This window comes from Bison bison, unplaced genomic scaffold (genome assembly GCF_000754665.1).
Source record: "Bison bison bison isolate TAMUID 2011002044 unplaced genomic scaffold, Bison_UMD1.0 scf7180017864241, whole genome shotgun sequence".
In the NCBI taxonomy this organism is placed as follows: domain Eukaryota; kingdom Metazoa; phylum Chordata; class Mammalia; order Artiodactyla; family Bovidae; genus Bison; species Bison bison.
Genome location: NW_011494813.1, coordinates 3,677,037 through 3,689,463, shown reverse-complemented (window position 1 = coordinate 3,689,463; position 12,427 = coordinate 3,677,037).

The following is a 12,427-nucleotide window of genomic DNA, read 5'->3' as shown; positions in this document are numbered from 1 at the left end:
AAGATTTCTCCTTTACATTTCTCTCATATTAGAGGGAAGTATGGTTCATTGGCAATTTCGATGGTTCTTTTAAATGATCTCTAATAATAATGTATTGAGGGCTTCCCTGGTGGCTCAGTAGTAGAGATTCTGCCTTCCAATGCAGGAGAGACAGGTTCTATCACTGATCTGGGAAGATTCCACATGCCACAGAGCAACCAAGTCTGTAAGCCACAACTATAGAGCCTGTGCTCTAGAGCCAGGGAGCCTCAACTACAGAAGCCCGTGTGGCCTAGAGCCCATGGTCTGCAAAAAGAGAAGCCACTGCAATGGGAAGCCAGTGTACCACAACTAAGAGTAGCCCCTGCTGGCTGTAACTACAGGAAAGCCAACACAGCAGCAAAGACCCAGTACAGCCATAAAAAAAATAAATTAAAAAAAATGTTAATGTATTGATTTCATAAAAGTTAAAAAAAAAAAAAAGGAAGGTTGCCTCGGATCAGGATTTACAAACACTTCAGTTTGGCCTGATGAGCAGGAACTTGGAAAGAGCAAGTTTGTTTACAAACAAGAGATATATAGATTCTGTCAGTGAGTTAATTATAGCACAAACAGATCAATCACCTTACGGTGGAGTTCCAGGGTAAAGAACAGGGACACTCGTCATCAGATGATTATATTCCTTTGTCCTGCGCACATGCCACCCAGTGTGGCTGACTCTCCTCTTGGCTTTCTGTGTCTTCATAATCAATTGTTGTAACTAATATAACTTGAGCATGCTTCTATGTTTGGAATTCAAAAAAATTAATACAATCTTATTGTTCTCCAGTAACAGTGATCTAATCTTTCTCATTTCTGATAGTTATGCCTTTTGGTTCTATTTCTTGCCTAAAGGCATTAGCCAGAAATCCCAGAATTTTAGTCAATAATATTGATAATAGCAAGAATTCTTTTCTTGATATAAATGTAATGCCTCTGAAGCATTTTTGGTATGCTCTGTCCCTTGGAGTCTCTGATAAAAGTTAACTAGGAAAATGCACAGATCTATAAAAAAAGTTTTAACAGTTTTAGGAGGTGCAAGGACCGTGGACTACATGGAGAGTTTGTGAGTTTCATTAAGTATGAAGCTGGCTATGGCTTAAAAATTTTTTTACAATATTAGTATTCTTTTTTTTTTTAACATTTTACTTTTTTTTTTGGCAATTTCATGAGGCTTGTGGTATCTCAGCTCTCTAATCAAGAACTGAACATGGGGCAACACAGATTGGTCCAGGTTCGAATCTGGGAAAAAAGATTCCTAAACACTGGACCACCAAGGAATTCCCAATAAAGATTCTTTATAGTGCTAATTTAGAAATAAGAAAAAACAAATTGTGTCAATTGTTTTTTATCATCAATCAATATATTCATATATTTTTTAGTCTTGCATTGCTGAATTATATTAATACGCTTATCAATATCAAACCATCTTTGCATTTCCAGGATAAATTTTAGTAGGATTTGATATATGATATTTTTAATAGTCTGTCAGATTTAATTTACATTAATAATCACTATATTAATGATTAGGCATTTGCATTTCTAAAAGGATTACAGTGCACGTTAGAAATATTTTCAAATAAAGAGAATTGTAAGAGAAATTATTTGTTGGTTAAACCTCAGTAGGCATGAAAATGCTATCAATAAAAGCATCTCCTTTGTAAGCATTCTGGTAAGTGCTAAAGAATACAGAAGTTTAGAAAATTAGAGAGCTAAAAAGAACAGCAGACCAAATCCACTCATTTCACACTTTAGGAAGGCAGTTGACCAGAGAGGTTGTTAACTTGGTCAGAGAGGTTGTTAAGTTAAGGCAGTTGATGAGAGAGGTAGACTTGTGCAAGATCACAGCCTAACAGTGGCAGCATTGACTGTACAAATAAGTTGTAATAAGAAAGTTGTCGAGGCTGAAAGAGAAAATTATCTGAAAAACTTACCTTATTTCCAGTGGAACATAAATTCTAAGGGAGAATGAAAAGATTGACCAAGATTTGTTTCTGAAACAGTGAAGGTTTCACGAAGAAATGATGTAAGCATTTTAATAAATTAAAGACATGACTGTCGTCTTTAAGGGATTCAAAATATTATGGGGCTTGATATACCCTTATCTTTCAGTTCCAACTCTCTCACTTTCTCTGTATGTATTCTTGGACAGTTCTCCCCAACACACACCAGGGAAGCCTTCCTGCCAAGAATGGGCTAAGTACATTACCAACAGGGATAAAAGAAACACAGAACAAATGAAAGAGACTCTGAGGACAGATATTTCAGAAAGTCTCTAACTTTTAGAACTATCTGGAACTATACCCACACATATGAAGGGCCCAGGCAAAGCAGGGGCTTCTCTTGCTCGCTGTGTGTGCAAGTTCAGGTAGATTGTCTTTTAAGGTCTCAAACAGGGTCCTGTGAAACCTGATCAGCTTTATGCTGAAGCTATTCACCCACTTCCCTTCCTTTCACCTCATCAGCACAGTCAGCAGGAGCCTTGCGGAGCTGCCCAACACATGGTGCCCAGGCAGCGCTTGACCTCACGTGTGGCCAAGGGCTGACTTTTGAGGACTGCAACAATAGGACTGAAACATCTGCTTTGCTTGGATAAGCCAGTGAGAAACTCAGCCAAACTGATTGTTTGGTGTCACATAGCAGAACAATCAGGAGATGACTGATTTTTTTTTTTCTCCTAGCCGCTGTGTTGACACGACCTCAGATTCTAATCTAATGGTACATTTTATTGAAGGCTTGCTATAAAGAGCACACTTTAAATTTTTTTCAACCATTAAGAGGCTGCTATATTTACTGTTTATTTGAATCTCCAAACACTCTACAGCAGATAGAACAGTTAATATTATCCTAATTTAATAAAAGATAGATGTGGTTAATTCACTCCAAGTCTCATAGCTTTTTGGTTTTTTTTTTTCTGTCTTTTCCCCTTTCTTTTGTTTTGTTCTGTTTATTCATATCTTTTAAGTGGTGGAGCTAGACCTGGCTTTAAGTGTCTGTCTCTCTTGGTATGCCACACTATCCCAGCTTCATTAGCATTATTTTCTAAAAATGTATACTATATGGAGAGAAAGTTGTACTTGTTAGAGTTTTGCAGTTTCTTTCTTTCTTTCTTTTTTGGCTGGACTACATGGCTTTTGGGATCTTTGTTCCTTGACCAGGAATCGAACCTGAACCCTTGGCAGTGAAAGCACCGAGTCCTAACCTCTGGAACACCAGTGAGTTCCCAGGGTTTTACAGTTTTAAATACTTGCAAATATTTGGAATGCTTACAGAAGCATTCAATAAATAGATGCTATGTAGGTTGTAAATACATTTCATTGAGGAAATTTACTTACATAATATTTGGAGGAACACTGAAGAGAATTGAAATCTATTTTTTAAAATAATTTAACGGATATAAGGAGTGTCTTTGTGGGGCTTACCTGGTGGCTCAGATGGTAAAAAATCTGTCTGCAATGCAGGAGACTCGGGCTTGATCCCTGGCTCAGGAAGATCCCCTGGAGAAGGGCATGGGAACCCACCCCAGTATTTTTGCCAGAAGAATCCCATGGATAGAGGATCCTGGAGGGCTACAGTTCATGAGGTCACAGAGAGTCGGACACTACTGAGTGACTAACACACACACACGGAGTGTCTGTAGAAATACTAATATGATAAAACAAAACCTAATCGCTCAGAACTTAGGACATTTAAAAAAGTTTTTTTCATTGTGGGAATCTTAAAATATACACAGAAGAAGAGAGAAGAGTATAATGAACCCATCTTCCCACTTCAGCCATTATCAACATATGGCCAATCGTTTATCACCATCCTGTATGTCCCTTACATCCCTTCCTTGGATTATTTTAAGTAAATCTCGGACATTATATCATTTCATCCATGATATTTCACTATGTATGTCTCAAAGATAAGGGGGGTTTTGTTTTTGTTTTTTTGTTTTTTGCCACATCCCAAGGCATGTGGGAACTTAGTTCCCTGAACAGGGATCAAACCTGTGTCCCTCTTGCACTGGAAGGCAGAATCCTAACCACTGGACTGCTGAGGAAGTCCCAGTAGTGTTTTTCTTAAATCACAATATTAGTGCACATTTTAAAAGTGAACAGTAATTTCTTAATATCATCTAGTATCCAGTTTGTGCTCAAATGTTTCTGATTTTCTCCAAAATGCCCTTTATGGTTGGTTTGTTCAAATCAGCATACAAACAAGATTCATACATCAAATTTGCCTAGTATATCTTTAAATCTCCTTTAATCTAAGTTCTGTCAAGAAAAATATTGAAATAACTGCCCCTGGAAGAATTATCTGACATTTGAGGAAGTAATTTCATTTATATATACAATACTTGATTTATTCTAAGGCAGGGTTAATTATGGGCTTTCCAGGTGGCTCAGTGGTAAAGAATCTGCCTGCCAATGCAGGAGACTCAGGAGATGTGGGTTCAATTCCTGTGTTGGGAAGATTCCCTGGAGAAGAGAATGGCAACTGACTCCAGTATTCTTGCCAGGGAAAATCCATGCACAGAGGTGCCTGACAGGCTGCAGTCCATGGGGCCATAAGGAGTCAGACATGACTAAACATTCACACACACACACAGGGTTAATTGTAAGATGCATTATTATTTTATGTAGCACCAAGAAATTTAAAATGCTGACAAATGTCGTCAGATGCCACCAATTGTAAATATATTCCAATTTCAGAGAAATAAAAATGGGGGAAATATGCCTTAAAATCAGTAAAATATGGCAGTTGCAACACAGAAAATTCACATGCTACTTTCAGATTCAAATGGGATGTGGGAAAGGCATATGGGATGTGGAAAAAGTCCCTTAGATGGGAATGATTCACTTCTATTCTAGAGCAGATGAAGAATGAAGGGTGACATCATCCCTTGTTTCATGGCTAATCCTTGTGAACTCCTTTCTCCTCTGTGTGCTTTGACTTCAAGTTTGACATAGAACTTGAACTTCTTAGAATGTTCATACCATATTTAATGTACTCAGGACTTTAACTTGTTACACAAATTACAGTCTCTGAGAAATGCTTACTCTTTTGATTACTCTGACTTTAGGATGTTAGGTGGGGCTTCCGAGGTGGTGCTAGGGGTAAAGAATCCACCTGCCAGTGCAGGAGACACAGGACACATGAGTTCAATCCCTGGCTTGGGAAGATCCTCTGGAGAAGGAAATGTCAGTGCCTGGAGAATCCCATGGGCAGAGGAACCTGGCAGGCTACAGTCAATGGGGCTGCAAACAATCAGACATGACTGAGTAACCAAGTACAAAATGTTAGGTGAGCCCAATTTGAAAAATACATATTCATAATGTCAAAGGCTTTGACTGTGTGGATGACAATAAACCATGGAAAATTCTGAAAGAGATCGGAATACCAGACTGCCTGATCTGCCTCTTGAGAAATCTGTATGCAGGTCAGGAAGCAACAGTTAGAATGGTACATGGAACAACAGACTGGTTCCAAATAGGAAAAGGAGTATATCAAGGCTTTATATTGTCACCCTGCTCATTTAACTTCTATGCAGAGTACATCATGAGAAATGCCAGGCTGAATGAAGCACAAGCTGGAATCAAGATTGCCGGGAGAAATATCAATAACCTCAGATATGCAGATGACACCACCCTTATGGCAGAAAGTGAAGAAGAACTAAAGAGCCTCTTGATGAAGGTGAAAGTGGAGAGTGAAAAAGTTGGCTTAAAGCTCAACATTCAGAAAACTAAGATCATGATGACACCTGGTCCTATCACTTCATGGCAAATAGATGGGGAAACAGTGGAAACAGTGTCAGACTTTATTTTTTGGGGCTCCAAAATCACTGCAGATGGTGATTGCAGCCATGAAATTAAAAGACGCTTACTCCTTGGAAGGAAAGTTATGACCAACCTAGACAGCATATTAAAAAGCAGAAACATTACTTTGCCAACAAAGGTCCATCAAGTCAAGGCTATGGTTTTTCCAGTAGTCATGTATGGATGTGAGAGTTGGACTATAAAGAAAACTGAGTGCCAAAGAATTGATGCTTTTGAATTGTGGTGTTGGAGAAGACTCTTGAGAGTTCCTTGGACTGCAAGGAGATCCAACCAGTCTATCCTAAAGGAAATCAGTCCTGAGTGTTCATTGGAAGGACTGATGTTGAAGCTGAAACTCCAATATTTTGGCCACCTGATGCAAAGAGCTGACTCATTTGAAAAGACCCTGATGTTAGGAAAGGTTGAAGACAGGAGGAGAAGGGGACGACAGAGGATGAGATGGTTGGATGGCATCACTGACTCAATGGACATGAGTTTGGGTAAACGCCGGGAGTTGGTGATGGACAGGGAGGCCTGGCGTGCTGCAGTCCATGGGGTTGCAGAGAGTCGGACATGACTGAGCGACTGAACTGAACTGAATGCCACATAATGTTCTAGAAAAGCATCTACTTCTGCCTCATCGACTACACTAAAGCCTGATTGTGTGGATCAGAACAACTTTTGGAAAATCCTTTAAGAGATGGGAGTACCAGACCGCCTTACCAGTCTCCTGAAAAACCTGCATGCAGGTCAAGATGCAACAGTTAGAATGGAACATGGAACAATGGTCTGGTTCCAAATTGAGAAAGGAATACCACAAAGCTGTTATCTTGCCACCCTGTTTATTTAACTTCTATGGAGAAGGCAATGGCAACCCACTCCAGTACTCTTGCCTGGAAAATCCCATGGACAGAGGAGCTTGGTAGGCTGCTGTCTATGGGGTTGCATAGAGTCGGACACGACTGAGCGACTTCACTTTCACTTTTCACTTTTCATGCATTGGAGAAGGAAATGGCAACTCACTTCAGTGTTCTTGCCTGGAGAATCCCAGGGAGGGCGGAGCCTGGTGGGCTGCCGTCTATGGGGTTGCACCGAGTTGGACACTACTGAAGAGCCTTTGCAGCAGTTATCATGCAGAGGACATCATGCGAAATGCTGAGCTGGATGAATCACAAGCTGGAATCAAGATTGTAGGGAGAAATATCAACAACCTCAGATATACAGATATACCAGTTTAATGGTAGAAAGTGAAAAGGAACTAAAGAGCCTCTTGATGAGGGTGAAAGAAGAGAGTGAAAAAGCTGCCTTGAAACTGAACATTGTTAAAACTAAGATCATGGCATCCGGTCCTGGTCAAATGTCACTCTGGCCTTCAAAATGCTGTGCAGGGTGCAATTGCAGAGATAGTTTCTTCTTGATTTGTGCCATCGTAGATGTATGCTTAATGGACAATAATATTCTTTACATCGGCTGGGTGACAAAGGAGGAAAACTGGCCAAATTAGCCTGAAACATGGTAGTTTTGGGTTTTACATCTTAGCGATATTGACGTCACAGATTAGTTCCCGATAAGATGAGTGTCCACTTCAAAGACTTTGGGCTTCAACCTGTTCCCTTCTTGTTAACAGAAGCCTTTTGATAAGGAAAGGTTAGGAGCGTAAGAGGGGTATAATTGTAGCACAGGTCCCAGTATCGATGAACACACGCTCTAAACTTTTTTGCCTCAGGTCACTGACAGTTTCTGAAAGGCAGAAGACTTTGATTTCTCCCTGGAGAGATTCCAACTCAGGGCTGAAGAATTTTGCTTCTAGCTATCTGTGCTTTTGAGAAGAATCTGAGTTGTTTATTTACCAGATCTGTAGTTGCCCAAAGGCAGTGTACTCCTAGGGGCTCTCAGAAACCTGGGATACAGAAGTTTTTTAAAAAGCAGAAATGTACTACCCAATTCTTTGTGGTATATGTGCCCTCTGAGATATGAAATAGACTTGTTTTAGAATTAGCTTTCTAAGGATCCAGGAAGTTCTAACATGAAAAACGTAAAATCAGGGTTTCAGGTAAAGCTGCAATTTACATTTGCTCTCCTATTTCTGCCTTGATTTTTAAAAAAATTTAATTAGCATACATTGTTGGACATAACTGAGCGACTAAACAAGAACAACAGATAGTTGATTTACAATGTTGTATGAATTTCTGCTATACAGCAAAATGAATCTGTTATCCATATACATATATTCACTCTTTTTTAGATTCTTTTCCCATGCAGGTCGTAACAGAGTATTGAGTAGAGTTCCCTGTGCTACACTGTAGGTCCTTTTTAGTTATCTTGCCTTGATTAGTGAAAGGAATAAAATCTTTCAATTTTGTCATAAGGATTTGACAGCAGATTATTGATCAGCTTCCCCTATCGACAATTTAAGTTTCAATGATAGTGTATTTGAAATGTATTTGGAATGCTGCTCCAAACTTACCTATTTTTCATAAGTTACAAGAAAGACTTAACTGTAGTTTGCTATTTTCACTAGCCTGGTATCCTGAGAATTTACACTAGCTACTCTGAAGTTGAACCTTGCTTCTCAACAATTCTCACAACAAAAAGTGAGAATTGTTGGTTAAGGGGAAAGAAAAGTAATGCATATAAAGTTCCATGAAAACATGAAACTTAGGAACATTAGAAAATTGAATTTATTTCCAGACACTCTGGAAATAAAGAAATGTAAAAAGGGAGAATTACTTATACAGAAGCAGAAAGAGTATAGTGGTGGATATACTTGAAACTAAGACAAAATTGTAAATCAAATGAACTTCAATATAAAATAAAACTTAAAAAAAGAGCATAGTAGTGGATATATTTTCTTAGTTAAGTCAACAATAAATGCTCTTCTTTGTCATAGTAGTAAAATAAATTTTTGACTTACATTGTTAATTAAAAAAAAATTCAAATCCCATGTGTCTTTTTTTCTCTTCCAGTGCTTGTAATGTCAGTCACCATTTCAACACAGTCCTCAAGAACTGTTTGAAGAACAACTAATTAAGTTTACATCCTCTGTTTGTTTCAAATTCTAAATTTTCATAGATCTGTAAACCTAGAAGGGAACTTCTTTTTCAGCAAATGTTTTATTGAAGTATTATATTTACAGAAAGGTTCAGCCAAATAATTTTATGTAAAGTGAACACACCCACATGACCACCACTCAGATCAAGAAATAGATTATAACCAACACCATAGGAAGCCCCTAGTACCCCCGATTAGTTATTCCTCACTCCAAAGCTAACTACTATTCTGACTTCTTTCATCATAGTTTTACCTGTTTCCGATCTTTGTAAAACTGCAGTTAGAAGTATCATTTTGAATCTGATTTTCACTCAACATTAATGTTTGTGAAAATCAGTCATAGTGTTGCAGGCTGTCCTTCCTCATTATTGTATGTGGGTGTGCTGTGCTCAGTTGTGTCCAACTCTTTGCAACGTTATGGACTGTAGCCCACCAGGCTCCTGTGCCCATGGGATTCTCCAGGCAAGAATAATGGAGTGGGTTGCCATGCCCTCCTCCAGGGGATCTTCCTGACCCAGGGATTGAAGCCATGTCTCCTACATCTCCTGCACTGCAGGCGATTCTGTACTCTGTGAGCCACCTGGGAAGCCTCATTGTTGTATAGTATTCCATTATATAAAAATAGCATAATATACATACTCATAATATATCTATCAAATATTGATGAACATTTGAATTGTTTTGAGTTTCGAGCTATTATGGAGAGTCCTGATAAGAATATTTTGTTTTTGATTTTTGGGACTTGTATGTGTAAGCTTCCCTTGGTTATACAGTGAAAAATGGAGGATTTAAGTCCAACTTTAGTAGATATTTTCAAACAGGTTTTCAAAGTTGTAATACACATTTACACTTTTACCAGCAGTATATGAAAGTTCAATTTGCTTCACATTCTTGCCAACATTTTGTACTGTTAGTCTTGTTCATTTTGGGTATTTTGGTGGGTGTGCAATGGTTTTAATTTGCACTTTGCTGGTGATTAATAAAACAAGTACCTTGTCACAGGTTTATTGATTGGGTATCTTTTTTATGGAATACCAATTTTAATCTTTTGCCCATTGTTCTATCAAGTAGGCTGCTTTCTTCTATCGACTAGTAGGAATGCATCACATATATTGGGTTGGTCAGTAAGTTCATTCAGGTTTTTCCATTTGTTCATTTGAGTTTTTCCTTAAGCTGTAACAGAAAAACCCAAATGAACTTTTCGGCCAGTTCAATAGATACAATTTTGGGGTTGAATATTTGTACTACAAATATCTTCTCCAACTTGCCTGCTTTCCTTTTCACTGTTTTAATGATACTGATAAACATACATTTTTATTTTAATATAGTCCAATTTTCAGATCTTCATCTTTATGATTTGTACTTTATGGTTTGTCCTATTTTAGAAAATTGTCACCTGTCTCAAACTCATGAAAATACTCTCATCTGTCTTCTTTCTAGGAGTATTATTGTTTCATGTTTGGAATTAAAATTCTCTAATATTAATCTTGTCTGAGGTGAGGGTTAAGATTCAATTTTCACTTTTTTTTCTTATATGGATATCAATTAACTGCATTATTTGAAAAGACCACTTCTTTCCTCATGATACCACACTCATTCTGTGTCTAAACTTTCTGTTCAGTTCCAATGGTCTATTTGTCTATTTTTATAAGAATGACACACTAATCAGTTATTACAGTTTTGTAAGTTTATTAACTTTGTTCTTCTTCATAACTATCTTTGCTATTCTTGGCCCTTTGAATTTCCAAATAAATTTTAGAATCAGGTAGTAAATTTGCCTAAAAACCTGTTGGGGCTTAAATTGGATTTACATTTAATATCTTCGATCAATTTGGGAAGAACTACATCTTTACAACAGTGTCTTTCAATCCACAAATGTAGCACGTTCATTCTATGTATTTAGATTTTATTTATTTTTCTTTCAATATAGTTCTGTGACTTTTCTATGAAGGTGTTTTAATTTCATCAGAATATTCCCAGATAGCATGATTTTTAAAAATGCTAAGTGATATTTTTTATATTGCTATGTAATCAACATATAACATTATACTCAGTCAGTTCAGTCGCTCAGTCATGTCCAGCTCTTTGCAACTCCATGGACACAGCACGCCAGGCCTCCCTGTCCATCACCAACTCCCGGAGTTCACTCAGACTCATGTCCATCGAGTCAGTGATGCCATCCAGCCATCTCATCCTCTGTCGTCCCCTTCTCCTTCTGCCTTCAATCTTTCCCAGCATCAGGGTCTTTTCCAGTGAGTCAGTTTTTCACATCAGGTGACCAAAGTTTGGAATTTTAGCTCCGGCCTCGGTCTTCCAATGAATATTCAGGACTGATTTCCTTCAGGATTGACTGGTTGGATCTCCTTGCACTCCAAGGGACTCTCAAGAGTCTTCTCCAACACCACATTTCAAAAGCATCAATGCTTTGCTGCTCAGCTTTCTTTATAGTCCAACTCCATCCATACATGACTACTGGAAAAACCATGGCTTTGACTAGACAGACCTTTGTCAGCAAAGTGATGTCTCTGCTTTTTAATATGCTGTCTAGGTTCATAGCTTTTCTTTCAAGGAGCAAGTGTCTTTTACTTTCATGGCTGCAGTCACCATCTGCAGTGATTTTGGAGCCCAAGAAAGTAAAGTCTCGCACTATTTCCACTGTTTCCCCATCTATTTGCCATGAAGTGACGGGACCGGATGCCATGATATTAGTTTTCTGAATGTTGAGTTTTAACCCAAACTTTTCACTCTCCTCTTTCACATTCATCAAGAGGTTCTTCAGTGCTTTTCACTTTCTGCCATAAGGGTGGTGTCATCTGTGTATCTGAGGTTATTGATTATTTCTCCCGGCAATCTTGATTCCAGCTTGTGCTTCATCCAGCCCAGCGTTTCTCATGATGTACTCTGCATATGAGTTAAATAAGCAGGGTGACAATATACAGCCTTGATGTACTCCTTTCCCAATTTGGAACCAGTCTGTAGTTTCATGTCCATTTCTAACTGCTGCTTGTTGACCTGCATACAGATTTCTCAGGAGGCAGGTCAGGTGGTCTGGTATTCCCATGTCTTTCAGAATTTTCCACAGATTGTTGTGATCTACACAGTCAAAAGCTTTGACGTAATCAATAAAGCAGAAGTAGATGTTTTTCTGTAATTCTCTCTCTTTTTCCATAATCCAATAGATGTTGACAATATGATCTCTAGATCCTCTGCCTTTTCTAAATCCAACTTGAACATCCAGAAGTTCATGGTTCACGTACTGTTGAAGCCTCCCTTGGAGAATTGTGAGCATTACTTTGCTAGTGTGTGAGATGAGTGCAAATGTGCGGTAGTTTGAACATTCTTTGGCATTGCCCTTTAGGATTCAGATGAAAACTGACCTTTCCCAGTCCTGTGGTGACTGCTGAGTTTTCCAAATTTGCTGGGATATTGAGTGCAGCACTTTCACAGCATCATCTTTTAGGATTTTAAATAGTTCAGTTGGAATTCCATTGCCTCCACTAGACCCACTTGACTTCGAATTCCAGGAAGTCTGGTTCTAGGTGGGTGATCACACGAAT